This window comes from Meles meles, chromosome 9 (genome assembly GCF_922984935.1).
Source record: "Meles meles chromosome 9, mMelMel3.1 paternal haplotype, whole genome shotgun sequence".
NCBI lineage: Eukaryota > Metazoa > Chordata > Mammalia > Carnivora > Mustelidae > Meles > Meles meles.
Window position 1 is genome coordinate 100334477 of NC_060074.1, and position 25158 is coordinate 100359634.

Sequence of the window (25158 nt, forward strand, 5' to 3'; positions counted from 1 at the left end):
GAGAGGATATCCTTTTATCTTTAGTGGTAGCATCCATATGTCAATAAAGGAAAGGAGACTGGAACCTAGCACGTGGGGAAAGTCACTTGTTTAATGTCACTTGACATCCTAAGTTGGACTAGAAAGGGGAGATTGAGTTTGTTTTTTTTTTAAAGATTTTATATTTTTATTTGACAGAGAGAGAAACAGTGAAAGAGGGAACATGAGGGGAGTAGGAGAGGGAGAAGCAGGCTTTCTGCTGAGCAGGGATCCCAATGCGGGGCCCCATCCCAGGACCCTGGGATCATGAGCTGAGCAGACACTTAACGACTGAGCCACCCAGGCACCCCGAGATTTTTATCCATAGAATACTTCCAAGAATTTTGTATTTATCCATAGTCATACTTAATCTGATTTAAGGCTAATAAAATATTCAACATTTCTGACTTAAAAAAATATGTAAATCCCATGGTCTGAGCATATAGCAAGCTCATTTATAAACACTTGTGCTTTTTCCAAGGAAGCGGATTACTTCTTATAACATCCTTCATCCTCAGGCCAGTATAGTAGGGTCAAGAATAGGTATCAAGGAAAATTTGCTGTTAAAGAAAACTCCTCATCCTAGAGTCTAAATGATCTCTCCTAGTAGAATTCTTTTCTCCCCAACTCTCACATCATATCAGGATCACCTTAATAGTCTTTGCTGGGATATGAAATCATCTTTTGGAGCAGAGGAACATAAAGTTATTTTTATAACATGTTGCCCCAAATCTTTGTCTCATTTTTTTCTATTTTCCTTAAAATAAAAAATAAAACATTATTTCACTTAGGCTTTATAAGAATGGCGGGATACATATACCTTAGCTCATAAGTGATTATGCCATCCTCTTTCACAGTCTGGAAGGTTTTTCTATATGTATTCTACCTTGTGGATTCATTTTCCCTATCTCAATGTGCATTTCTTAAGTTTTCCACCTCATACTTTATTTTCAGCTGAACCAAACATTGTACTGACTCAACTTTATTATTACAAGCATTGTGGACCAGAGCATTAGGGCCATCTCATGGTGGCCAATTACTAACTTTCCTTAAGAGTTCTGTTGAGCATCTGTTGAGCTAGATGTTAAGATGATAGAACTAGGTGATTCTGACCCAATGGTCTTCCCATTAATGGCCCAATATGTCAGCATTATCTGGATGTGAGCAGATACCTAACTAATGGACTTTGATTAACATTATCCTAAAAGTATCTCCTTCTTTAGCTATGAGATCAAAACCTAGCTTAGAGAGTCACTTAAGCTCTCGAAGCCTGCATTTTCCTTTCTATAAAGTGGAAATAATAACACATATATCAAAAGGTTTTAGTAATAGTTGAATTAGAACATATGGTAAAAGAAGCCACATATGGGAACCTGGGTGACTCAGTTGGGTAAGCCACTACTTTCAGCTCGGGTCATGATCAAGTCCTGCATCCAGCTCCCTGCTCAGTGGGGAGTCTGCTTCTCCCTCTGACCCCCCCCCCCCTCGTGTTCTCTTTTTCTCAAATAAATAAATAAAATCTTTCTAAAAAGCCAGACAAAAAGTCTACATACTATGTAATTTCTTTTCTGTGTCATCATTGAAAAGACAAAACTTTAGGCAGAAATCAGATAGATGGTTGCCAGTGATTGAAAGTACAGACAGGGGGCGCCTGGGTGGCTCAGTGGTTTAAGCCTCTGCCTTCGGCTCAGGTCATGATCTCAGGGTCCTGGGATCGAGCCCCACATCGGGCTCTCTGCTCAGTGGGGAGCCTGTTTCTCCCTCTCTCTCTGCCTACTTCTCTGCCTACTTGTGACCTCTCTCTCTGTCAAATAAATAAATAAAATATTAAAAAAAAAAAGAAAGTACAGAGAGGAGGTTAGCTAGAAAGGGGTACAAGGAAAATTTTAGGGTGACATATACTTACCCTCTATTTCAATTGTTGTAGTGGTTATATAGCTGTACATATGTGTCGAATCTCATCATGGGCTTTCACTTTATGTAAGTTATAACTCAACAAACCTGAGATTTCTTTTTACATGAACATATGTAATGAGTTTCACACATAATGCAGGATCAATAAACATTAGTTCTCTCCACACCCTTTCCCCAAAGGAGCTAAGCATAACAAGTCTTAAATTAATGTCCTTTATCTTGCAAGGTATAATTGGAAACCAAAGCAAGCATTTTCATTCTTAGCACATTTCTAAGGCCTTTGCATTTCTATAAAGAAGCAAAGCAGAAGTGTGATCTGATTCTAGGAATCTGAACTTACTAAACTCCCTTGAAAATCTCTACAAAAGCCCAGATCTAAAGGCAATCTGAAACCATACATGACCAACTCATGGAGTATCCATATAGATACAATCTCTATGCTTTATTGGTTATTCTTTAAATAGTCACCTGTCAATGTGTGTGCATGCGTGCACACACACACTCACATAAACAAATATCAGCAACCCAATGGCAAGGTATTTATATTTATTTATATTTATTCATTCAAAATACCTACTGTGGGTCTTAATCTGTGCTGGGATCTAGGGACCCAGGTATGATTATATATAATTTCTGTCCTCAAGAACCTCATAAAGTAAAATGATCAAAATACATGTATGGTGAAGTTGGCACTCTTATGTGAGCCTGAACAGTTTCTGGGCAAGCAAATGCTCTTCGTGTACTGTATTCCATAACCAACCTATGCATAACAGTAAGGGGGCTTTGAGGCTGTGTCTTTATTACTATTTTGTTAAAGTGCAACATACTTGAATTTCTAAGGAGGAAAAAAAAAGCAGTAATCTTAAAAGACATTTGGTTGCTAGAGAAAGAAACAGAAAAAGACAGGAGTTCTGGGGTGACTCTGTTAGAGTCAATTATTTTTTTTTAAAGATTTTATTTATTTATTTGACAGACAGAGATCACAAGTAGACAGAGAGGAAGGCAGAGAGAGAGAGAGAGAGAGAGAGAAGCAGACTCCCTGCTGAGCAGAGAGCCCGATGCGGGACTCAATCCCAGGACCCTAAGATCATGACCTGAGCCGAAGGCAGTGGCTTAACTCACTGAGCCACCCAGGCACCAGAGTCAATTAATTTTATTTTAATAAAAACAAATATATACCCTAACACTAGCTTAAAATTTTTACTGGGAGATTGAAGAATTTTTTACAAAATATTGAAGTTCATAAGTTAATTGTGAAGCAGAAATGGCTATATTTATCATGATTGCAGATGATGGTATATGTTCTATAAGGGCATTGGGATGTTCATTGATGGGCTGGTAATGAATGAGCAGTAGTGACTGAGTAACATCAGTGGGCCAGAGCTTTGCAAGGAATTGTTTAAAATATAGTGGGAGTCCGGGGCACCTGGGTGGCTCAGTTGGTTAAGTGATTGCCTTTGGCTCAGGTCATGATCCGAGTCCCAGAATCGAGTCCCGCATCAGTTACCCAGCTCCATGGGGATTCTGCTTCTCCCTGTGACCTTCTCTGCTCTCATGCTCTCTCTCACTCTCACTCTCTCTCTCAAATAAATAAATAAAATATTTAAAAAATATATAGTGAGAGTCCTACAAGGGTTAACTTCTTTTCCTGAAGCATGAAATTCAATTACTTCTTTGATCTAATGCTAATCTATATCTCAACTTCATCTCCCATTAATTATGGGCCAGAACTGGTCTTGAACTCTTTGTGTCATTTAATCTTTTCAGCAATCATTTGTAGTAGTTATTACCATTATTCCCATTTTAGGGATGAGAAATCTGAATCCCAGAGAGATCTAGTGACTTACTAAGATGACACAACTAGTAAGCAAGAGACATGGAATTTGAACTCAAGCAGTCTGTGTCCTGATCCTCACCCTTGCCCCTAGGAGAGACAATGATATGATAAGAGCTTAGATAGAGATACAACTAGAGGGCGGAAACTATGTATGCATCTTCTTGTTTAGTCCTCATAGTAACTCTTTAATTTACTTACTATTACTATCCCAATTTTATATATGTAATGAAATGTCCAAGGAAAGATAAATAGTAATTGTCACATCCCAGGAAAATCTATCATTAGAGTTCAAAACAGTTACATTGCTCAAGTTGAGATGTGCAGATGCAGGTATCTAAAAGTCTTTTCCAGCCCCGAAATTCACTGATTTTAAGTGGGAGTTTCTGATTTCTATAACCGGTAGGGGGTAGACTCATATTGGTGACAAGTTTAGAGATGTCCTAAAGCCATGCACAGAAATTCAAGGATCAGCATTTCTATCCCACTTCTGGGCATTATGGAAATTCTCCCTTATTCTTATCAGCTTCCCTATAATCTTGCTTGAGCTGAGCTTAAACTGAGTGGATTTCAGCCTGCAGGAATATCCTAGCAGGCTGGAGGAACCTCGTAAATTTTTATTCTCTAAGCAATGTTAGCATGAAGTCTTAGCACTCATTCCCTCTGAGTATATGGCATCAGTCAGTAATTAGAAAGGGGAGGGCAGAAAACAGAATATTCACATTCCCAACAATTAAAATCACAACAGTCGTTGTTTTACCACTTGAATGACAATAGAAACACCTATCATTCGATCAATACAGTCCATAAATATTGGGTACCTTGAATAGATCATATACTGTTCTAGGCTTTGGCAATAAAAATAAGAGGCTGTTCTATACCTCAAGGAACTACCATTTCAGATGAAAGAGAGAGACTTCTAAGTAAATCGATTTACATTCTTGGTAATATATATATACAAAGGCACATGGGAACTACCTTGAAGGAGAGAAAGTACACTGTGAAAGGATGCACAAAGCAGGAGAGAATGGGAGTGAGGGAAGGATCAGGAGTTTTTTCCCAGAAGAGCTGGCAAATGAGATGGGTTTTGAAGGCATGATGGGAAAACATGCTGATTTTAGATATAGGTATACATATAAAGAGACGAAGTCCCAGAGAAAAAATTAAGTGCACACACATCTTAGTTATCATGGAGTTCATGTAACTGAGTGAACAACTAGATAACATTTAGGGCACAAAAAGCCCTCCATGATCTGACACCTGACTACTTCTTTTCTGGAAGCTTTTCCTGTTGCACCATGGGTAAACAGCCATGTGCTGGTAGGTCCTACATCCATGCCTCTGGACACATCATTCCCTCTGCTTGAATGACCTTTGCTGCTCACAGAAGGGAAAGACCCACACTCATCCTTAAGGTTGCAGAGTATCAAGTACCTGGTGAAAGAAAACTTCCCTGATTTTCATTCCCCCAAATAATTGATCATTCTTTCCCTTGACATCTCTGTTTCTAGTACATACATCAGCTGTTCCCCAACATTATATAATTTTAAAAAATTGAATGCCTGTCTTCCTTACCATGCCATAAGCGACTTGAACGTTGGCACAGAATCTGAATTAACGCCAGCAATGTGATGGAGTGGCACATATGAGCTCAGGAGAACTGAATGTTCATAAGAATTCTGTGGGCCATTTGCTTGAAATAATCTATGGTGGGAGTAGTTACACTATGGAAATTGGCAAATACTATAAGTTAGAAACTTTTTTCATTTGTTTGTTCCCAGAGCTTCGATTTACCAGATCCCAATAACCATATTTCCTAGGTCTTGCTCATTATGACAAACAGAAAGATGTTCAAAAATGTTTGTTGGATAAATAAAGCAAATGATATTAGAGCAGGTTTTAAAGTAACACATCCAAGTTTTAATGATTTAAGTTAAATAAAGTTAGTGTAAAATATAAGAATAGAAAATTAAGTGAGTAGAGAAACCTCTCTGCACTCTGTGAGTTCTGAAAAAGGACTCTAAATTTTCAGAGAGGATATAGAGTGGTAATTATATAGTGGTAGATAAAAATACTATTTAAGAATCAGTTTTCAAAAAAAAAAAGAATCAGTTTTCATATAATTAAAAATATATATAATTCCTACCACACAGAATTTTCCAAAGATAAAATATTATATGTGAAAATGTTTTATAAAATATATAGCATACACACTGCAGTTGTTACTGTAGGATGAAAAATGATTGATACAGGCTTTATATGTATGTATGTTTATTTGTACTTTAAGACGTTCTTTACTCCAGGAACAAAAGGTATACGCTGTCTGAGAATGGGTAAATTTCGTTGTTTCTGATGACCATATTCTCATCTATTTCTTAAAATTCTTCTTAATATACAGCACAGAAGAACAAAAGGTCAAATCTACATCCAAAGACTCATCTAAATATCATCTAAATCATATATGGGTGACTCTCAAGGTACAATTCAGTCGGAGGAAAACTGTTCTCCAGCTGTGAACCTGAGAAACCAAACAAGTGTTTCCAAAATACAATGCGGGAGGGGTGGGGAGCAGGCACAGGATAGACACTTTCATCCCAAAAGGGGAAAAAAATAGGAAAATAGAAAGGACTAATGGGTCCTAAGTAAGCCCGAAACTTAAGTAGGTGAACAAAATTTAACTTTAAAACAATCCTTTTTGGCTTGATGCTCTGAATTCTAGGCCCCTTGGGGTGATAGCCTCCTGCCCCCAGAGCTTGGTGGGAAGACTTCACAGCCACATCCTGCCTGGGCCTCGAGGTTCTGTGGGGCTGGCATCCTGCACCTGTGACTTTCTGGCCTGATGTTCTAGCTGTTCTTTAAAACCCAGGTGGAGACAGTCATACTCCCAGGGCTTTGTACTCCAGGTAGATGTGCGTGGCAGCCCTGGTGATCTCTGAGTTACCTATAGGGTCATTCTTCCATTGTCTTGAAGAATAATTCCTGGCCTCTACTGAGAAGGTTTGTCCACAATAATCTCCTTATCTAATGGTCTCCTGGCCACACCCTGAGTGTTCTCACTTTTTGCAATATGGATAGGCTAAGAATTTTTCAAATCTTTAAGTTTTGCTTCCTTTCTGCTTAACAATTCCAGCTTCAAGTCTTTGCTCTCTTCTAGTATTTTAGTATAAGGAATCAGGAGCCAAGACTCTATTTCAATTTTTGCTTAGCAGTTTCTTCAGCTAAATATCTAATTTCAGCCCTTAAAGGTTCTACCTGCTATAAAACACTAGGACACAAATACAAGTCAGCCAAGGTCCTTGTCGCTTTGTAACAAGGATTGCTTTGCCTCCAGTTTTCAATAACATACTCTTTCTTTCTGTCTGAAACCTTGTCAGAATGGCCCTTACCATCCATATTTCTACCTTCATTTTGTTCATTATTATGGAAGTATTCTCTAAGAAGTAGGAAGCTTTCTTTACAGTTCTCTTTTCCTTCTGAACTCTCTTCAGAATCACCTTTAAAGGTCCAATCAGAACAGTGTAGGCTTTTTCTAGAAAACACCTCAAATGCCTCCAGCCTCTGTCCATTATTCCTTCCCAAAGCAGCTGCCACATTTTTAGACATTCGTTACAACAACATTCCACTTCTTGGTAACAATTTCTGTCTTAGTCTGTTCAGGCTGTATAACAAAAATACCATAGACCTGGTGGCTTAAACAACAGATATTTATTGCTCCCAGTTCTGGAAAATCCCAGCTCAGAGTGCTGGCAGATTTGGTATCCGGTGAGGGCCCACTTTCTGGATCGTAGACGACTGTCTATTTTCTGACTGTGTCCTCACGTAGAGAAGAGGGAAGGGGACACTGTGGGTATGATTTCATTTGGGCACTAATCCTACTAATGAGGGCTCCACCCTCACAATATAACCACTCCCAAAGATCCCACCTCCAAAGAGCATCATGTTGGGTAGTAGGTTTTAACATATGAATTTTGCAGAGAAACATATTCAATCTATAGCAGGTTTTAGATCCTTTTTTTTTCTTTTTCTTTTTCTTTTTTGAGGATTGCTTTTGGATATATTTTTCCTACTAAGTTACATTTCTTCTAGAAAAAGTTTTAGAGGGGCGCCTGGGTGGCTCAGTGAGTTAAAGCCTCTGCCTTCGGCTCAGGTCATGATCCCAGGGTCCTGGATCGAGCCCCACGTCGGGCTCTCTGCTCGGCAGGGAGCCTGCTTCCCCCTCTCTCTCTGCCTGCCTCTCTGCCTAGTTGTGATTTCTCTCTGTCAAATAAATAAAATATTTAAAAAAGAAAGTTTTAGAAATTGACAGCTGTCCCATTTTTCAATCTCTGATATTAAGCCACTTGTTACATTCATCCGTAGCAAGTAAAGAAAGGCACCTGGGTGGCTCAATCAGTTAAGCATCTGCCTTCAGTCCCATGCTCATCAGCAGAGAGCCTGCTTCTCTCTCTTCCTGTTGCTCTGCTGCTGCCCCTCCTTGTGCTCTCCCCACCCCCGTCAAATAAATAAATAAAATCTTTAAAAAAAAAAAATACAAACAGTAAAGAGAAGAGTTTGACCAGATGCAACTGGCTGGGAAGAAGCAACCATTTTAGAAATGCTAAACTGCGCTGAAATTCATTATGACAGAGCTTGAGAAATAAATGTAAAGTAGTATTTAAATCCTCATCTCAAAACTGCAATTGGTAATAAATATGATGCCAACAGCAACAAATATTTAAATGACAACTTCACATCTCTTTAAATGCAATGTAATGTCCTGGCTATATTGTAATGACCTCATTGAACATAAATGCCTTGATCTCAGTTCCAAGATATTTTATACTGACTTTTGTCATGTGACGTACCCAAACAGCTCCATGCCCTTTAGGTAGACTCATGCTCACCCATGATTTGGTGACATGATCTGCCTAAAAAACTGTAAGGTGGTGGGAAAGCACTTCAGTGTCAAAATCTGAAGATATGAATTTGAATATTTTTTGTCTTTTATTAGTTACTTAACACTTCCTGGTTTCAGATTTAGTACCTTTAAAATGGGAATAATAGTATTATTCATCCTGAATGTGTCTGAGGGTGAGATAATCAAATAAGTTATATTATTAACAAGAAATAAATTCAGTAAGATATTATTGACATCCTCATCATCATCCCTACAAATTTTCTCCTTCTTCTTCCTCTTCACCTTCCTCCCCCTCCTCCTCCTTGTCTTCCTCTTCTTATTCTTCATCATCATCATCGTCATTATCATCATCATTATCATCATCACATTTAAATAATATTGAGGGACTATGTTTGTAACAGTAGACTAAGTCTTACCCTGGGTTCAGAAGATCACAGTTGATTTTCAGAATGGAAGATGATAAAGTGTATTACATAAGCAAAAATGTTTAACTCATTAAAATGCTGGTGACAAAAACTAAAATGCAAGTGACATCGGTCATGGTTGGGATGTTAACTTCTATAAAATGTGATTTGATTATATAATAATATTCAAAAATATCTAATGAGTCATATAACAATAGTTGTAGCAGATAAATCTGTAACAGCCTCAAGTTTTCATGGCTTAATACAGTAAGGGTTTGTTTCCTATTCATATTATAGTTGCTTTAAGTTGGGTGGGGAAGAAGGTTGGTTCTGCGCCACACAATTATTGAGTGTTCCGGGAATTCTATCTAATGGCTTCATTAAGCTCTAGAGTCTTGGAGTGTCCCGTTGGAACTGTATTAATCAAGCTGGGAGATGGAAAGAAAAGAGACATCATGGAAGATGGCATAGGAGAGTGTAGGAGTCAGGCCTGGAAACTGTATGGGCCAATTTCATGCCATTCCTATTGGTCCGAACTTGGCCCATGGCAGCCCCTAATACCCAAAGATGCTGGAATACGGAGTCCACCTATATGTTCAGGTGGAAGATACAATGGGAATTTGGGTCTTGCTGGCAGTCTCTGCCACAGGGTTCTAACATATAAAACAAATCATGAATTTAATTGAATGAAAGACAATGCACAATTTAATAGTGTCAAAATAATTTGTGATACTAGAAAAATACTGTATAATCTATTCTCCTGTTTCTTATACATGTAAGAATTAACAACACTTTGATGATGGTCTTCTAATTAGTATACACCTCTGGGGAATGAAATTATAGATAAAACCCTTAGCTTTCTCTCCTGATTGTGCATGTGAAAACCATGTTTCATAAAGATTAAGCTAAGTACTCACAAGAAAAACATTAAGGCAACCAGACCCTTCTGAGGCTCTCCCTCTTTCTAGATAAAGATAGATATGGATATAGATGTTCCAGTAGGACTTTTAGTGTTAACAAAATAACAAGCTTCCTCTGAGGTAGTTAGCTAAGGTCCAAAGCAGCTCCTCTTCAAAGTTGTATCAAGAACATGAAAGGTCTCCCAGTTTCTTTAGAGGTCCCTTTTGCCTTTTTATCTTACAAAACTTGAACTCATGACTGAATCCTTTCAAACATACTGTTAATTTTTGACAGGGTCCCATCGAATATCAATTTACACTTTATATCCCATCATAAGCCCAACCTGACCTTACTTCCCATTTGATTCTGTGGCCTGTTTATAATATGTTCGGACCTGTGAAAATCACCCCCTTACCATATCCTGGCATTAGGAATGCCCAGAACCGCACTAGAATCCTCTGACAGCGCTCGGGAATTCTGTCAGTATTATTACTTCATCACATGGAATTTAACTTTTCACATTTTTGTGACCATGGTTGTCAAGAATTCCAAAACTAGGACACCTGGTTGACTTAGTCGGTTGAGCTGCTGCCTTTGGCTTGGATCATGATGCCAGGGTCTTGGGATTGAGTCCCAAGTCAAGGCTCCTTGCTTGGCCAGGAGCCTGCTTCTCTCTCCGACTCTGCCTACTTGTGCACTCTATCTCTCTGACAAATAAATAAATAAAATCTTAAAAAAAAAAAAAAAAAGAATTCCAAAACTGTTTTCTCTGAGGGTAATATGAAAAAGAGGAAGAAAGTTAGGAAGTTAAGAAGGAAGGAAGGGAGAAAAGAAGGAAAGAAGGGAGGGAGGGAGGAAGTTAAGGAAGGAGAAAGGGAGGAAGGGAGGAAGGAAAGAAAGAGGAGGAGGGAGGGAGAAAGGAAGGAAAAGAAAGGACAGAAGAAAGAAAGGAAGAAGGAAAGATCTGCCCTGCCTAATTCACAGGATCAAATGCAGATGATACTGTTGTGATAATGTAGGTTTTTGTAACCTAATTCCATCAACTATTTTTATACTTTTGCTTTGAGGAAACAAAGCAGGTGGCAAATTGTCATACTTCATTTTTTCCCTATGGAACCTTCTTTATGTGTGAACCTATAGTCCTTGGAAAATCTAAAAGATTTATAATTAGTCAATGTAAGCACCAATCTCAGTACCGATCTAATTCCAGGAGTTTGAGTTTATTATTATTTAATGCCTTAGGGTACTGGAGATATTTGAGATTTAAGATATATACTAAAAGACAGTATGTTTATACATTAAAACAGCCAGTTGTTATCCTTAAATTCCATTAAATTTTCAGTGTTTACTGTTACCTTAACACATCATTAAATTATGAATACACTTATTTAGATGCCAAGTCCTCAAGAAAAATGCTTTGGTGTTTGAAGGGTGTTGCTATTTTCATTATTAGAAATTTTGTTAAACTGTATTCAAGTAAGATGTCTGAAATGCTTACAGAATTGATTGGTTAATTTATCAGCATGAGCATATTTTAAATTAATGGACTTCCTAGTTAAATTACTTGAATACATTCTTATTTTGACTTGTTACAAATGAAAGTTTTGCACATGTTGAGGACAGATATGAGACAAGACATTCTTTAAGTCAAGAACATTACAGTACTATTGGGGAGATTGTTCTGTTGAGTACCATTTGTCAGTTACTAAGAATATAATGGCGAATATAACACTTAATTTACATGTGCTTGCCTTGTCTCTCCTACTAGGATATAAGTTTCAGAAGGCAAGGAATGTGTTTCACAACTTTCTTTCCCTTTTTAACCACTCTTAAGATTCTCAAAAGAAAAATATTTGAAGATTAAAAAAAAGTGAATAAATACAAAATAACTTTCTATAGAGAGGGATATCAATACCAAGAAAGTTCCATTCACCCAGGGAAATGTCTCTACACATACAGTTCAGGGGCAAAAGGTTCTGTTTTTCTCTAAATCTTCTTGATACATGGCTGTTATCAGTTTGCTGTATAAATGATTGGAAAAGCACACAGAGGCAAGTTGCTTTTAGCTGTGAATCTTCAGACACTTGAATGTTTTCAAATGAATTCAAAGTGATGTTAGAAATGTCATTAAGTGGTTATCCACGGGCTGTGGGATTCATGGCTTAATATTTATTAATGCACTTATTCTTTTATTTTTGTGCAAAGGGAAACAGGCATACCCATTCTTTGTGACACATGGTTCAGGCACATGAAAGATTCATTGATCACCATTTCAGGGCACATGATACAGAAACTCATATTGTTTTTCCATCAAGAAATACTCTGGAACCAGCAGAACTTAACACACTGTGAAAAGCATCCTTGATGAGGAAACACCACTGCTGTGATCGTCTGCATATAGAAAAAGGGAAACAGGGAACATCTAGGTAAATATAATAATGGAAGCCTCCTGACAGAGAAAATGACCTTTAAAAAAAGGGCCAAATCTTGTGAGGCCAGTTTGTGATATCTGCTTGTTCTTCCATCGATTTATCTCAGACCTGTACAGCCAGCTTCTTGCGTAACTGCTGAAAGGGAGAAGGGAATGAGTGTCCAAGGCCACCCACATTTGTGTCCTGGCATGCATGCATCTTCCAGATTCTCCATAATCCTCATGTATCATTTTCTTTTTTTTAATATGAGCAATCATCTGATTTATAAAAAGATGCAACAATATTTAAAATGAAACAAATATCAATTTCAAAACAACATCAAAAAGTGACTATATTTAACCATACTCAGCTCACAACAGAGCAAATGGATAAGAAGAATAATTCGTGCTATTAGCATATTGCTTATATAAACTGGCAACAGAAAACGCTGCTAAAGGAAGACAGAGAAACACCATCTTTTAAGAGTTAGAACCGAAGGGACCCGTAATGATCAATGTTGTACCTATGGTTAGAAATGTACATGATGGGAACTCCAGTGATCTTCTGGATCCTTCCTTTAACGTCCCGATCGGCTGTGGCCACAATGTAACACTTGTGCCGAGTTACTGTCTGTACTAAGCAGTCATCTGCATAGGTTCCCTTGTGCGTGCATGGTAATCTTTCAAATCTTAGATCCTTGGCAATCCTTAGAGCCACTCAATACTTTTGTCCCAGTTTCTCAATTTCTGCCACTACACAGTCAGTTATACAAGGATACACTTGGTGTAAAGACAGTCCATCATTGACTGTACTAAGTCAAGTTTGGCTTTAATGGAAAAGTTGATAAAGTTGGTGTCAATCAGGATGTGGTAAGGTGGGCCCAGCTGTGTGTAATATTGGAAGAATAAGCAGGAAGGATGTTGGGGGACTTCTCTTTCCTTGAGTGCACTGGGGTCTTTCATTTCTTTTCTTCTTCTTTTTTTAATGTTTAAATTTGTCCTTCTCTTTAAGCCTCTGATCTTGGAGACTAAGCATTCGCTCCATGGTTGCATACTTTCTTGCTTTCTTTTGCTTCCCCATGCTCATGTCGTACCCTTGTTTCTTTCATGTATCATTTTCTTAACAAGAAAATATAATTTTTTATTTTGTTTTTACAAGGCATATGAACTCTTGTAGGATACTTGTTAATCTTCAAATCCCTTTCACAAATGCGTCATCCCATTTTCTCCTTAGGACAACCTTTTAAAAGTAGCCCTAAACAAGTCTTACCCTGATTCATAGCTGAGGGTAGTGAAGGGATTAAAGTGGCTCAAAGTCACTCTATTCTTCAAAGTCAGCTCTGGAAGCTGAGCCTAAGCCTACCAAATTAAAATTGTGTGTGTGTGTGTGTGTGTGTGTGTGTGTGTGTGTGTGTGTTGTACATTTTCCTTGGAAATCTTCATACTGATTATGAGAATAACTAATATTCTATTTTCCTTTAGGTTTTGTAGATGAGAGATGAAGGTTAAGATGTGTGTGTGTGTGTGTGTGTGTGTGTAATCATACCACAATTCTTTATGTTTACATTTAGCTCTGGCAAAAAGTCTGAGGAAGAAAACTCCCTAGAATTAGAATATTTAGTTTATAGAATATAAAGTCAGCCATTTAAGTACAGAAGAAAAATAAGAGTTATACTGACTACTTCTGAGAGGACATGGGAATCAAGTAGTCAATGAAGTGTAGCTGTTATCAAGACCAGATTAACTTCTCTTTTTATTTTATTGTCACATTTACAGATTTAGAGCATTCAGAACCATGCGTAAACACATTATGCAAAAGTAAGTAATTAAGTGGCTAGTGACTATAGTAGCATTTTATGTTAACTGCATCCTTAAAGTAAATGTTACCATATCCCAGCTTTTCTTGAGAATAATTTCAGTGATTTCAATTAGCTCGTTTCAGTAATTTCTCATGATGCACCCCACATGGTGGAATGGAAAGAAGAGAGTGAGAACCACTGGACATCAGCTTGAAAACACCTCTGAGTTTTCTAGTTGTAAGAATCGGGAGAGACCATATTTTGCTGCTGCCATTTCTGTCACATAGGGTCTATATAATAATCAAATGAGACAGCATTGGTGAAATACACTAATCCAAAAGCATAAAGCATTTCCTTTACAAGGAAAATTAAAATACAGATTGGAAACAAAAAGGATCTATGAGCAAAATCATTAAAATTAAAGGCCAGTTTAGTAAGGATTTAAAGAAATTTAATGATGTAATATAAAAACTAAATTAAAGCATCTAAAAGTAAACAAGATTTGGAAAGACCCTTAACTCAGTTATTGGAGGTGTAAAATTGCATCTAAGCAAAAATGGTAAAAACAAAGTTAATTGAAAAGTGGAAGGTGCTTAAACAGAAAAAGCTAAACATCAATGATAGAACACACCAAAACAACAGAAAATATAAGCAATTCAGAAGGAAAGTCTATACCAAAAAAAAAAAAAAAAAAAAAGTCACAGTTAAAGTACAAAGGCAATTGTTTTTGTCCTTTCATTTATTCAACAGTACTGAACAAACGTAGGTGTGACAAGAGTGAGTGAAAGCAACGTGCTGCTCTCGTGGAGCGTACTTCAGAGAGACAGGAGGCAGATATGAAATAGCTAAAGACATACACATGAAATGTATGCATCTGGCACTGCTTTTGAGACACATGCGATACCTCCACCTTCCCTCTTCTCCAGACGCTGCTGTAGCGACCAGCTGGGTGAGGGTTGGTACTAGTTGTTCTCAGGGGCAAACTGGCAGCACCTTGCATTTGCACAGGCATGAGCCCAGTGAGGGACAGTGTGTGCCTACAGGGCCATCCTTGACCAACAGGGGTCTGGTGCTGATGTGGCATTTCCAAGAGATGTCACACTAACCTTCTCAGCAGGCCCCCTGGGATTAAGAACCTGCTCTAGTGATGGCCAACCTGACGATGTAGCATTGTCTTGACTTGATTTAATGTGCTTTTTGAATCTCTTCTATCATTCACTTTACAGATAAGAATCATCAAGGTTCAGGGTGCCTGGGTGGCTCAGTGGGCCAAGCAGCTGCCTTTGGCTCAGGTCATGATTCCAGGGTCCTGGGATCGAGCCCCAGATCTGGCTCTCTGCTCAGTGGAGAGCTTGCTTCTCCCTCTTCCTGCCGCTCTGCCTACTTGTGCTCTCTCTGTCAATAAATAAAATAAAATAAAATATAAATAAATAAATAAAATCTTTTAAAAAAAAGAATCTTCAAGGTTCAAAGAGTAACTTATGTTAATTTACTTAAGGTCACCCTGTTTGTAAGAAAAAAATACTTGTCTTAAATGCCTTGCTTCAGAACCTTGAGCACTTCAAAATTGTTTTTTCTTCTTCTGTCTGTCTCTAAATAGGCTTTCCTTTCTGCGTCCCCTCCGATAACTTCAAGACATTTGTGCCCCTTCCGATGTGAAGATGTCAGTAGTGATCTCTTCTTGTAACATTTTCAAGTATATTCATATGGAAAAATATTACTCCAGAGGGCAGAAGTGTAATCCAAAGGAGATAATCTCTAATGGTAGAACTCCAGGCATCTTTATTCCCGAAATTGGACAAGTCTTCCCTTCCCTCGAATTCATAATCACGGTATGTAGATGGCCACTTAGGTAGTTCCACACAGGCCCCTATAAAGCCTCCCCGGTAATAAAAATTAAGAATAATAGTCACTCCCATCTTGGGTTGATTTCAAGTACATCGATAGAACAACTTATAGAACTGTCATATTTTAGGGAAAATTGCAGAAAGCAGTGTTTCCAGTCATTTGCTAACTGAGCCAGAAATTATAATGGCATGCCAAATTAGACTGAGCTGTAAAAGGAAGATGTTCACATTATTCTTCTCTGCCCTCACAACATGCACAAGAAGCTGAAAAGCCAGTCATTTTTTTTTTTTTTTTGGTCTTACTAAACTTTTTTCAAGTCTTTTCCACTCCAGGAGATGCATTTTTGCTTCATTTATTTTCCCTTGTACCCAATCACCCTGCAGCTGCAATGGCTTGTGACCCTCTAGAGAAAGTGGGATTGGACTCCTTTCTGCTCACTGAATGATGGAAGGAAATATATAGCCGAACTCTTTACCCCCACTTTGTCCCTCCCCCTGTTGCATTTTTGAGTCCTCTGTGTTTTATAAAGTTCTTCAAAATAGAGAGCATGCTGCTCATTTGGCAGAGGTGATAGAAATAGGGCATGTTTTGTTTGTTTGTTTTTTCCCCTGAAGTTTCTCCTTGATGACGTTGCTGTCTGGTCTGATGTGAGAAACACGGTCTCTCACTATGGAGGCGTTCCTCTGCCTGTTAGTACATTGCTGGCAGCTCTGGCCATGACGGAGTCCCCCGGCCTCCTGCTGACATGCAAGTGACCTACTGTTTTCTGGCATGAAAAGGGCCTCTTTCATGCCGGCAAAAGGGCAGTAACCCGGGGAGGAATGTTAGAGCCATGTCTGAGACGCATGAATGGCACAGACATGACCAGTTCCTTAAAGCAGAAAACCTGAAACATGCCCCAGAAGATGAGCCATTTGCATTCCCAAATCACAACCCTTGAACTCAAAAGCATTCATACCCAGAATTTACTCTAGGGACAATTCCAAGGACTCTGGGATTCCAACAAGGAATCAAATGGAATCCTGTCCTTAAGAGATTACAGTCTAAGGAGCTAAAGAATTTGTAGACTGGGTTTGAAAATTCAGAATGCATTTTGCTTTATTAAGACCATTAGGTTTGAGGTCTGGTTTTAACATATAAACCTGTAACAGTTGCCTTAAACTATAAAGAAATTAAATAAACCTCTAAGGAGAATTTAAGTCTAAGTTCCATATTCTGGCAGGAATAAAAAGATGGAAGAAGGTAATTCCATTTTCTTTTCCTGAACTCAAAGCCAATAAGCAAGATTTAAAATGATAGTTTATCTCAGAACACAAAGCCCCAGTTTCATTTTCCACTATCTCCTTCCTTCTTTCTTATGCTAATACAGTTGCCCCAGAGCTCCTATTTGGAGAACAAGACCTGTATCTTCATGATACAAAATTACTCTTCTCCTTCTTCTTTCCACCAAAGTCTCCAATTTTCACAGAGTAGCTAGTCTCAGTTGTACAGGAGGGAGAAAGTAAGTTGATTAAGCTGACTCACTATAATATGAATGATGGATGGAAAGTTTGATCTCCCGGAGCTATTAGCATTTAAGTGTATATTCTCCTTCATTTAACTTTTTACCTCGGTGATTCTCAAACTTGTGTTGGAGGCATCATACCCCTTTGGAAGGATTCACGTTTTTCAAAGACTTCTGAAAATACATCTCTCCACCGGCAAGGGTGAGAAGATCATGCTTGGAGAAGCACTGGTCTAGTTCAGTGACTCTCAAGGCAGGGAAGTGGGGAGCGAGGAGGAAGCTGTCTGGCAAGATGGCGAGGCATGTGGAAATTGTGCCAGTGTGTATTTTTAAAAGATTTAAGCAATATTGAAGCATAACCTCACATTTAAAAAAAGATACAATTTCTATAATCCAGATTATATACAGTAAAATTTTATTCTAAAAATCATAAAGAAAATGTAAAAATGCCATAATTCTCAGGTAAGAAGATGTCTCTTCAGGGGTTTATTGTGACACAAGCCAGTGTTGAGTACCCATCTGGTGACTGGTAGCTTAGTTCATATCAAAGTGAGGTGAAACAGAAGTGCCCAGAAGAACCAAACAGAAATCTGGTGTTTGGTTCAGAAAGCCACCTGAACCAGCTCTGGCTGGGACTCTAAAAAGCTGGGATCCATGGGCTCCATAGTTTCTCCCTTCAATCATTGTAACCACATAAAAGAAACAATTCAGACCACTCCCATGGTGGCCACAGCATTTATTCAACAGTATACTGAATATCTATGTGCCATAGTTCTAGGCACAGGGAATACATCCTGTCCTATTTCCTGGGCTTCACCGACAAAGAGGAGGGTCAGATATTGATAGGTACCATGCAGAAAAGTAAGCATAAAAAAGTGATATAATAGAAAATGAGAGGTGTAAGAGTGGGGATTATTTTCGTTTGCCTGGTGGTTGGGGAATTCTAAGGGACTGCCATTTGAGCCCAGGTTAAAGGACAAGAACCTATCCCCACAAAGAACAAGAGACAGAGTTCCCGGTAGAGGGGACAACAAGCACAAAAGAATGGGAGCAGGAAAGAGTTTGGCCTGTAGAAACAGAGAGAAAGCCAGTGCAAACCTCAGAGAGTAACATGGGTGAGACAGGCCCCACCTGAAGCTATGCAGACCCAGAAAACAATCCCATTTTTGTTCCAGATGCCATGGGATGACATGGGTGAGGTTTTAGTAGGGGAGTAGCAAGCACTACTATTTAGGAATGGCTCTTTATAATTAATCAAATGCTTACACATCAGTGCCTGCTCAAACAGTATGTGGATTCCTTGAGAGAACACATCCCAGAAGACCGGGATTATCTTACTGTTCTAGAAAGTGGTGAAGCCAGTGGAAAACTCAGCTAGACTCTTTGGGCCACTGTCACCAAGCCATGCTTTGCATGCTTGAGCTGCATTGTGCATGAGCCTCTAAGACTTCTGAGACTCAAAACTCTCTACCTATTTAGCATGCACACTGCTAGTGTCTCTGAACTATCTTGTGGGCCACCCGTTTTACTATGATCTTCTTTGGGAGTACTTTTAATGGATTTTAGAAGAGTGTTAAATCTCTGCTTTGTAAAGCCTTATTCCTATCCTCAAATTATCTTAATTCATTACCTTCTTGCTATGATAGTTTAATTGAGTGTAGGATATAAAGCTAATTTATTTCACATTTTTTCTCTTAATAGTTTTCACTTTCTTTATGGAAAAAGTAATTACTGAATTCTAATACAATAACTGGAAATTACTTTTTCTAATAATACGTATTATCACGTCACCATCTGCAGAAAATACTTTGAAGTACCCCCAACTTTGGGTTACTGGAAATGAGCTTAAGATTGTTAATGCGGGAAAATTGTTAATTGGTTATCTCAGTGCTGGCCTCTTTATTTATTTATTTTGAAATTATACACTTGCCCATGTTCATTGAGAGAAAAATGATAAAATATAGAAAAGAAGAAGTAAATATAATCCCAACACTTAGATATAAGTATGATTGGCATTGGTTGGAAGTCTTTAATATATATTTCTAGGTACATATAAACATATACACACATAAAGGCATTTAATAGTGTGCTGACATTCTTTTACTCATATGCGCTCTATTAAATTGAGCCATACAGAAGTGTCATTTTCTTAAGTCAAAGATCATCAATTACCAATTATTTTAATATGGTTCAACATAATATAACAATTTACATATTTTAAAATATTTTATTTATTTTTGAGTTTTCAGTATCTTGAGAAATGCAATTTATACACGATCCAGTGTTTATCTAAACCCATGTAAGTAAATTATATTTGCACACTTGCCTAATAATTTCTTTTGGATCAGTTCTCCATAGTTGAACTGGTGGGCATGGGAAAGAACATACACATTTCTAATAGATGTGATATATATTTCCCTTACTTACTTGTGCACCAGCAATATATGAGGTTACTCATATCCTCAGCAATATTATTGTTCTTTAATTGGCAATCTTTTTTTTAAAATTTCTTCTTTTTTTTTTTTTTAAGAGAGAGCGGGAGAGATAAAGTCTTAAGAGACTTTAATCATAGGGGCCCCTGGGTGGCTCAGGGGGTTAAGCATCTGCCGTCAGTTCAGGTCATGATCCCAAAGTCAAGGGATCAAGCTCGCATCAGGCTCCCTGCTCTCCTGGGAGTCTACTTCTCCCTCTCCTCCTGTCCCTCCCCCCGTTCGTGCTCTCTCTCTCTCTCTTCCCTCAAATAAATATATAAAATCTTAAAACACACACACACACACACACACACTTAATCTGATGCAGAACTTGCGTCATGACCCTGAGGTTATGACCTATGACCCAAGCCAAAATCAAGAGCTGGATGCATAACCAACTGAACCATCCAGGTACCTCTTTTATTGGCAATCTTATAGATAGAGACAACAAAAAATCTATTCATTTGCATTTCTTTGACTTATTAATCAAAACATTTTCCCTAATGTTTTTTTCACCATACCTGGCCCTTTAAATTTGTTTGAAGAGCATCTTTCCACAGGCTTCCATGGAGCCACATACTTTGTTCCATTAGCAAAGCATTCTCCAGGCAGGATCATCCCTAAGGATAAGAAAATGAACTAAGCAGGTGTCATGGGACTGTGAGATAACTTCAGGGGCGAGAAGGGGTTCATCATTGTATGTTTGGTAATTTAGTTGTGGTTTGAGGGTCACTAGATAATAGGTCAATATATATATAATATAATATATTATATTATATATTATATTATATATTATATATTATATATTATTATTATATTATATAATATATTATATATTATATATAATAGGTCAATAATAATCTTTATTATTAAAGATAATAAATAACACTAGAAGTCAACCAGCCTACAATATAGATTTTACCAGGCTGTTCTCTAAAAGTCCCTTGTTGACTTCTGGAATCAGGATCTTCATCATGGTAAGACATCAAGACATCTGGGTTAAGAGCCATCAGATACAAATATTTGGGAATAATTTAGCTGAGCAACCCATAGACATTCATGATCCTCTCCCCAATGTAAGGACAGTAAATAATGGAGGAATACATGTTACCCAACAAGACCTTTAAAGCTTTAGAAGGAAGAAGGACAAAGGGGAGCAAAGGTAATCGTTGACTGAGCAACATGAGAAAGAGCTGGCATGTTGGGATTTACTCCCCTGATCTCAGCCACAGGTCAGCCTCTCACTTCCTCTTTCATAGTCCAGACAGTAACAGAGGACAGGAGGTAAATGAGCAGCTGTAGCTTTGCTGAGGACCTTGTTACTTAGTGAGGCCCTGGGATCAGCAGCAGCACCTGGAAGCTTGTGAGCTGTTCAGAATGGATGTGCCCCCAACCTTGAGATTCAGAATCTGCATTTTAATCAGATCCCCAGAGCAGTCTCATGCATCTTAAAGTGAGGGAAGCCCTAATTTGGAAATAAATGTTGCAGAAGGTGGTAGGTAAGATATGGGAAATGAGAGAGACCATGGGAAAGGAACCACTGAGTTTCAGTGTTCCTTACAAGTAAAGGTAGTGTTAACTCTACCAGCAGCTGAGATGAGAAGTGAGCTAATGGTCCAAGGAGGTGTAATGAACAGCAAGGGAGCCTGTGGGCCTGACTCTTTGTGAGGCAGAATTCTGGAGATGGGCAAGTGCCCATGGGTTGAATTAGTTTGTCTCGGATGTATTGAGAAATGTTTACATAATTTTGTTGACATCATTAAATGAAATGATGCATTTCAAGTGCTTACATGATGCCTGACACGTGGCATGCAAGAGCCCATTTTACCTATCATTACAGTTATTATCATTGTCAGTATTTTTGTTGTATGTCAAGTAACTGGATTATTAACGGGAACTATGCATACTGAAGAACACTGTGCTGAAAAGGGCGTGGTTTGATTATTTAAGCCACCTCAGTTATTAAGGAAAGAATAAAGGAGAAAAAAGAAAAGAAAAAGTTGTCACTTTTAAAAAGCTCAGCAGCTGAATATCCCCACATCAGCACTTAGTGGATATGCTTGCAATTAAAGCCATGGTGTGGAATTCCTGATTACTCAGCTTTTGCAAATTGAAGGGATAATAAATAACACAGGAAAGAAAACGGTTACTTCTTCAAAGATGTATAGAAACAAACATCTAATTTTCATGTTATGCTTGTTTAATTAGGTAATTTACTGTAACGTATTTATCAGACGAGAGTATAGATAAGAAGAGGCTCTTTTTCTTATATCACTTTGAGTATTAATTTATACTGCACTAAGGGACTTGCTGATTCCTACACAATGATCCTGATGATTGAAATTTATAGACAAAAGACATAAGAGTGAGTATAGACTATAAAAGGACAAAGAGAAAAGGAGGGGAGAAAAAATGCATTCAAGAAAAATGAAGAGTTACAGAAAGGGAGCGAAGGCTGGTTTTTTACGGAAAAGGAGTGAAGACGCTGTTTGCATGTAGCAGCCAATTCATTTCCACAGAGTACAGAAACCTAGACTCAAGGGCGAGGTCCCACCAAACAGCACAGAAATCTGGCAAGTGTAATCTAGCTGCTCTGGGATTCCCTTACTCCATCCCTGAATAGGGAGCCTCGGGTCAGGTCACCTCTGAAGTGGAGAAATCCAACATTATCCTTTTTTTTTTTTTTTTAAGATTTTATTTATTTATTTGGCAGACAGAGATCACAAGTAGGCAGAGAGGCAGACTGGGGGCGGGGGTTGGGAGGGGAAAGCAGGCTCCCTGCTGAGCAGAGAGCCCGATGTAGGGCTCTATCCCAGGACCCTGAGATCATGACCTGAGCCGAAGGCAGAGGCTTAACCCACTGAGCCACACAGGCGCCCTGATCCAACATTATCCTGTCTTGTTTGGGGTCAGAGCAACTTTAATTGACCTCATCCACTGAACCAGCTCTGTGAATGTGATCGAGTGACACCTTTGCATATTAACAAACAAGTGAATGCTAGACTCCAAAAAGAGTAAATAGTGCTGGTGATATTTTCTGGAGAGCTGTTAGAAGGTTACCGCCAGAGAGGAAGTGAGTGCGGCTTTGGGCCTCCTCTATCTTTTGCTCTTTGGCCCCTCTGATTTTTACTTTTTACTTGGACTTCCAAATGAGTTTGTTTAAAAATAGATTTCTTCTGGAAAAAAAAAAAATTGAAAACTAGAGTATGTATTTCAGTGTCTTATATGAGAAAATAGGTCAGGTCTTCAACTCTTGTGAACACACCTGTTATCTGAGCTCACTGAGGAGAAGCAGATCACTATAGATGACTGAATGGACATTATGGCTTAGGTTAATGACCAATGAGCATGGGGCACCTGGGTGGCTCAGTGGTTTAAAGCCTCTGCCTCCGGCTCAGGTCATGATCCCAGGGTCCTGGGATCGAGCCCCGCATTGGGCTCTCTGCTCCGCAGGGAGTCTGCTTCCCCCTCCCCCCCCGCCTGCCTCTCTGCCTACTTGTGATTTCTGTCTGTCAAATAAATAAATAAAATCTTTAAAAAAAAAAAAAAGAACATGGTCAACAGAAAATAAAGGGCAGTTATAATTCAAATGGCGGAAAACACTAAAAACTTGCTGTAGCATTCAAATATACATATGTGGCAGGTATATATATTGTAAAATGCAAAAGGTTTAAGCATTATAACTATAATTCAGAAAGTTAGGAAACAACTGATAAAATGTTCAACTCTGGCTATCTAAACACTTACATCATTGATTAATCTTTTTTACTTTTCATCTTGCATTTGATGACACTCAGTCATGTCTTCAAGTTATCATGCTTCTATTGGTTTCTTTATGAGCTATAATGGTCAACAAAAGAAATCAACAATTTTAAATTCACATATTTCCTGACATTTTGAATTAATTGGTAATTAAAGTCTATTCTTTGTTGGTATTTTGTTTTCATTAGGTACTATAAAAGAAGAGCTGTGATTATAAGTTGTGAATAAAAAAAACCAATCAAATCTTTAAGATGCTGGTTCAGTATGAAAATATAATGCATGAAGCACCATTAGAACTTGATGTTATTAGGAATAACGCAGGGCTTGCAATGGTGAGATGACCTATAAATAAGATATCACTCGGCACTGTGCCTACTTTGAAAAGTTATGCATGATCAAATTAATTAGGAAATGATCAAATTGCCCATTACAGTTGTCATTGGTACACAAAATCAGATGTTTCCCAAAGAGAAATAAGTAAACCTATTGTGCAAAAAGAATTAACATAGCAGGCTTGTATCTGCTTACAAGGTCGGCCCTTGGTTGTCACCTGGGAACATGGATTTTGAGAGGGTTATTCCCTGGTAAAATGGGTCATTGTAACTATAGTGTTTCTGCAAACAATGTGTTTATCCTGGACACCTACTTCCTTTCTGGGTGCCTAGAGTTTTGGTAGATGCAGAGAGTGCCTGTATGACCAGCCCCCAGTGAAACCTTAGGAACTGGGTCTCTAATGAGCTTTCTCTGGTTGACAACATTTAACACATTTATTGCAACTTGTTGGAAGAATTAGGCATGTCCCACGTGACTCCACTGGGAGAAGACTCTTAGATGCTCATACCTCATTTCCTCTGGGCTTTATCCATGTACTTTATTTTTGTTGATTTTGCATGGTGTCCTTTCACTGTAATAAATCACAGCTGTAAGTATGACTAGAGTCTTGTGAGTCTTCTCAGCCTATCACCTACTCCCAATGCAACTATATATATATATATTTTTTTTTTTAAAGATTTTATTTATTTATTTGACAGACAGAGATCACAAGTAGGCAGAGAGGCAGGCAGAGAGAGAGGAGGAAGCAGGCTCCCTGCTGAGCAGAGAGCCCGATACGGGGCTCAATCCCAGGACCCTGGGATCATGACCTGAGCCAAAGCAGAGGCTTAACCCACTGAGCCACCCAGGTGCCTCTATATTTTTTTTAATATTCACTTAAAGAACAGATACTAGTCAGTTGCTTACTGTATATTGAGCTCATTTTGGGCTACTGGCGATACAGCAGTGTTCAAAAGAGATACTGCCCTGGAAAAACTTAAAAATGTCAAATTATTGCAAACAGAATGCTGGGATGTCCTACGTGTTGATTATTTGGGTTCCATGTGCTTACTTTGGCCATCTAC

General features: G+C 38.4%; 1 protein-coding gene and 1 pseudogene across 1 annotated transcript in view; one reads left to right on the forward strand and one right to left on the reverse strand.

Annotated features, from left to right (window-relative positions):
* The window catches only part of DPP10 (dipeptidyl peptidase like 10), a 1411353-nt gene that overhangs the window by 366639 nt on the left and 1019556 nt on the right, over positions 1–25158 (forward strand). The gene's annotated exons all lie outside the window — the stretch shown is intronic.
* Positions 12865–13458, reverse strand: LOC123951147 (annotated as a pseudogene).